The sequence below is a fragment of the Marmota marmota genome, unplaced genomic scaffold (assembly GCF_001458135.2).
Source record: "Marmota marmota marmota unplaced genomic scaffold, marMar, whole genome shotgun sequence".
Classification (NCBI taxonomy): Eukaryota; Metazoa; Chordata; class Mammalia; order Rodentia; family Sciuridae; genus Marmota; species Marmota marmota.
The window spans coordinates 14960753-14966588 of NW_026000164.1; positions in this window are offsets into that span (position 1 = coordinate 14960753).

Sequence of the window (5836 nt, forward strand, 5' to 3'; positions counted from 1 at the left end):
GTTATACAAAAGTACATACAAGAGGAAGTGAGGGGAAAGGGAAAAATAATACAAGGGGGACAAATGAATGTCAGTAGAGGGGGCAGAGAGAGAAGAGGGGAGGGGAGGGGAGGGGAGGGGGGATAGTAGAGGATAGGAAAGGCAGCAGAACACAACAGACACTAGTATGGCAATATGTAAATCAATGGATGTGTAACTGATGTGATTCTGCAATCTGTATATGGGGTAAAAATGGGAGCTCATAACCCACTTGAATCAAAGTGTGAAATATGATATATCAAGAACTATGTAATGTTTTGAACAGCCAACAATAAAAAATTTAAAAAAAAAGATAAGATTAATTCATAAGATTAATTTGTTATTAATATTATCATAGCTTATTTTGTTGTCATTATTCAATTAACTGAGCTAATTCTTGCTCTTTTTCCAAGAACTGGGGACAAGACTACCAATACAACTATTGTGTATCAGTGTCATTTCTAGGGCAACTTGGGTGGGTCATGTGTTACATGTACTTGGTTTTCTCATCTTCAAATTCATGGAACCATTTCAAATTATTATAATAACAATGAGATGAAAACGACTTGCAGTCCGGGTTTTATAAGGAGCTCAGTTCACTCCCACAAGTTAAAATGACAAAAAATTAAAACAACAAAAAGCTAAAACGACACCAGCCTCACCTAAAACAGATGAGCAAAGCAAGGAACCGGTGAGCAGCTGCCTAGAAAAGAGAGGACACCCTGGACTCATGCTCACTTTCACAGGGAAAAAGAGCAAGATGACATGTACATGGTGTCAGGCCCAGGAGCCCTTCAGTTAGGATTCTGCCTCCAGGAATGGTACCAAGGGGCTGTGTGTGGGCCAGCAAGGACTCACAGACTTACTTCCCTGTGTTGAGAGATAGTGATACTTCCTCAGGCTAACCAGCCAGGATTCAGTGAGCAAAGCCTTATTGCAATGATGGAGATAACACTATACCACCCCAAAATATGCTGCTTTAGCAAGGTGATTTTGTGTAAATGTGTGGTGCTGGGGATCAAACCCAGGGCCTTGTGCATGTGAGGCAAGCACTCTACCAACTGAGCTATATCCCCAGCCCCTAGCATGATAACTATTTTTATTTAAAGGAAAAGAAGAACAAAGAGGAGGAAGAGGAGGAGGAGGAGGGGTGGAGGCAAGACACAAGACAGTCACTCTGACCGCCCTTCTGTTTCTTAAAAGCACAAGATGAAATTTCATATGAAAGATGCCCTCCCTCCACCAGAAGAGAGTCAAGTTTTTATCATCAAGGACAGGACGTGGAGGCCGAAGGAAGTCTGTACAAATAAACCTTGTTAAACTAGCCTTTATCTTCCTAGTCACTTATCTACTCAAATAATGCATCCCCTGGCTTTGTCACATTTTCACATTTCCTGTTCTTTGTCCAATTCAGCATATACAGAATTGACTACTTCTTTGGGTCTGTGTTTCCTTATGAGGGTCCCTGTGTCACACAAAACTTGTATTAAACAAATCTGTATGCTTTTCTCCTGCTAATCTAATTTAATTCTCAGGCCAGGAGGGAACCTAAAAGGACAGAGGTAGAATTTTTCCACCCCTACACTAGACACAACCAGGAGCAGAAAGAAGATGACATTCTAGACCCAGATACCACCAACCACTCCCCACCATGGCTGGAAGTTGTCCCTTCCCTCACAAAAGAGCAAACTTGTTGCCTACTGAGTAACAATATATAAATAAGACTCAGGACTAATCCTCTAATCATAGCAACAGGACCATTTGGAATTCAAGTATGACAACTCATCTGGGTCCTGGGAGGCTCATAGCATTCAGTTCCCTGATGCTGGGGACCCACCCTGAAAAGCCCCTTTGACTTTCCAAAGGCTGTGGTTGTCTTTCTTTACTAGATTATCTAATGAACTAAAAAACTCATTGCTGTTTATCGAACTAAAGAGAAGACATGAAGACCTTTATGTGTGAGTTTTAAATGTTTGCCTTGTTTCTCATTTTCTCCTGTTCCTTTCAGACCCAAGATTGCTTTTATTTCTAATTTCACCATCTTCACAGTTTCCTGCATGGTGACTTAATTTCCATTCCCCTAATACTAACCATGCTCGTCAGTCACCCTCTAATTGGTTTACCTTTTTACTTATCTCATTTATGGTTTTTGTTCATGTTTGCTACAAACATGTATTGAGTTGCTATCACATCCCAGGCCCTGTTAAGTATGTTTGTCTGTGTTACTATCTGGGAACACTGAAGTCACCTTAAACATATACTTGTTGAACAAACAGAAAATTCAGTTCTGTTGTTTCCCAGAATCCCAGTTGGCTTCTGGATTCCCCTTTGCAGCATCTTGAGAATAGAGTCTAGATCTTCCCCTCTTTATATCACCATCCCTGCTATTCCAAGGGAATTTCAGAAGCTGGAGGACTGTAGATTTTGGCATAGGTCAAATCTGGTCCAAATTCTCTACTACACAGCAGGTATGAAATTGAAACAAGTGTTTTAAGTTCTCCATTTGCTTATTGACTAAATGGGACAACTGCATCTATCTCAGGGTTGTTGGAAGGATCAAATGAGTTATCCTAAATACAGTCATACAAAGAGGCAGATATAAATGCTATTTCTCCAGTGAATATTCCTTTCTTATTTATATATTTATCTTAACTATGTCCTGTTGCAAATATATTATTGTAAAGCTCTGAGGACATAGTACGAAGCAAAACTTTTGGGGGGAGGGGTGGGTACTGGGTATTAAACCCAGGGGAGCTTTACCGCTGAACTACATACCCAGCCTTTTTATTTATTTATTTATTTTTATTTTGAAACAGGGTCTCACTAGGTTGCTAAGGTTCTCACTATTTGCTCCTTCAACTTGTGATCCTCCTGCCTCAGCCCCCCACATGGCTGGGATTATAGGTATGCACCACTGTGCCCAACTAGGAAGCTAAAATCACAGGGAACACGTTTGCAGGAACTTATTTTCTGATGGAACAGATAAACACTAAGCAACCAAATATAAAGAGAGATATTTTTCTATTTTTTAAAACAGAGCAGAAAAATGGCAGCTCCAACTTTTCTACACTAGAAGGGTTGAGGCAACCTGAATAGAAGGGAGACTTGTACTAATGCTATCTAGCAAAGGATGCTAGCTTTTTACAAAGTATCAATGTACATGGAGGGTGGGAGTAGGGGGATGCTGATGGGAAACATGTTCCCACACCAACCAAATTTTCTGCAGAGAATAGCTGCTTCTGCCCACCTGCATAGCGTAGACCACTGCAGGCTTCCCTGGGCACTGTTCCCAGATGCCTTTCCAAACTGGCTTCCCTGGGAGGTAACAGATTCCTGCTGATGAAGCTTTTTTGGCTCCAAATGACAAGCTGCCTACACCAGCGTCTTTCAACTAGCTTAATTCTTTTTCTACTAATTACTTAATTCTTTTTTACTAATTCTTTTCCTTCTACTCAGATTTCCATTGCTTGTTTAGCTGCCCATTTCTTCATTTAAGATTGGTGACAACCCATTTTTCTTTGTTATTTCCTCTGGACTAAATAATCCAGTTTGGAAGTGAATTAACATTATGGGTACACAATATCTATTTAGTGTGTTTTTAGGTAACCAAATACATTTCACATGCATTATCTCATTAAATAGGAAGAGATAGTATTACTCCTCCTGTGTTGAAAGTTAAAAATAAATAAATCTTAGAAAGATTAATGTGTAAAAAGGATCTTCAACTCAAAATGCGCTTCCCATCACCATAAAATTGAAGAATTATCACAAATACTCTGCAAACAAATTTACAAATTTAATAGGATATAAAAACAATTCAAGCAATTACCTGACTGATACATGTACTGGGATTTCCTTTCTTTTGATCTTAAGTACTTTGGACATTATCTAATCTACAGGAAGCAGTTGAGTGTAAATTTTGCAAAGCAACATCTCAACTAATTTGTGCTTTTCGAGGGACTATTTAGTTGTATATTTGCTTGAACATGGGTAGGCCAGAGGGCTTTTCAAAAGTAATAGAGTTCAATTATTACTATGTGCACCAATTCTTTGTGTCTGCATCTTATTTATGTACTGACAAAGCCTTTTCCCCTAGTGTCAGCACTGTGTATTTAATATAGCTTTAGAAAAGAATTGTATTTGCTTCTGACTCATACATCACTAATGAAATCACTAGCACAGATCCAATTCTCAATTATAAGCACAAAACAGTCCTACATTTTAGCATATAGAAAGCCCATCCATTTCAACAACTGTTCTCCTTCACTGATGTATTTCATCAGTACTAACAAGTCATCAGAAGACCTTGAAAGCTCCTCCAACATCATTACTTGGTATTTTCATTTTAACTCTCCAATCTGTGCGCTTTCATCATAAAATCAATAATGACTGCTCTTAGAACAGGTTGTTTTTTACTTTGATTTGCACTTATTTTAGGCTAAATTTATTTCCACACCTTTTTGTTTCTTCAGATATCTTTTTCTTCTATGCACGCCCCTCTTGTGATTCAGGAGTAATTTGTTCCTTTTCAGTAAGGATCATCTCAATGTGACAGAGGAACTCATGCATGAGTTAATTCAACCATGAGCTCTGGAAGGATAACTGTACATTTTAGGTGCACCATTGACCTGGATATGTTTGATAACCAGAGAAGCTACATCTAAACCCTTAAGTTTAGCACCACTCTCTGAATTTTTAAGCAATGCCACAAAAACTCAGCACTCTTTTGAGGCTACCAATCCTGTGCTCAGCCCCACTATTTGGCCTAGGCACACCTACCAACTTCACCATTGGAATCCCAGAATGACACACACTGTAAATCAGATTTTTTTTTTTTTAAAGGATGTATAACTTCAGAATAGGCACCTCACGGTCAAGGTAAGGAAACCTAAGAAAACCTAGCCAAAAAAAATTCCGTAATTTCATCAATCAGTTTTCCTGGGGTAACAACACATCAGTGTACACTCTCTCACCCTAGAAAATATCCAATAAAGTAGGATATCCTAAAAACCACAGTATAAATGCCTATGTCAACAGCTAAGGCTGCTGTGACAGAATGCTGTAGACTTGGCCTAAACAACAGGGTTTTATTTCTCACAGTTCTGGAGGCTGGAATTTGGAGATCAGGATGTCAGCGAGGTCTGAATTCAGTAAGGGCTCTCTTCCTGTTACAGATGACCCACTTGCTATGCACTCACGTGGCAGAGAGAGCACATGAGCCAAGATTTTATTAGGGCACTAGTTCCATTGTGAGGACCCATGACTTCATGGAAACCCATTTACCTTCCAAAGGTGATATTTCAAAAATCACTTCAAGGTTAGGGCTTTCACATAAGAATTGTGGGACATAAACATTCCATCTATAAGAATGTCCTCATTATGGATGCGAAAATCTGTTCAAAACGCTTTAAAACTGCTGGCAATATTATTGGCTTATATACAGTCCTAAACATACCTAAGAATTTGCTTTGCTAACCAAAATGCAAACACACACACAACAACAATAACAACAACAACCACCCAGGGTAAAATTAGAGAGGGAGAATAGAAGAAGCAAATATACTAGGATAATAAAAAGAATAGATTGAGTATGAATCTGGGAACCTGGGAACTTGTACAAACTCTGTCACAAATTCTGTGACCTTAATCTGTATCATTTCCTTGAGCAGTGTTTTAATTAGCTTTTTTGCTACTGTGACTAAAAGATGTGACCAGAACAATTTTAGGGGAGAAAAATTATTTGAAGTTTATGGTTTCAGAGATCTTAGTCCATAGACCCCTCATGTCTGACTTTTTCTCATTGTTGGGTCTCCACTCC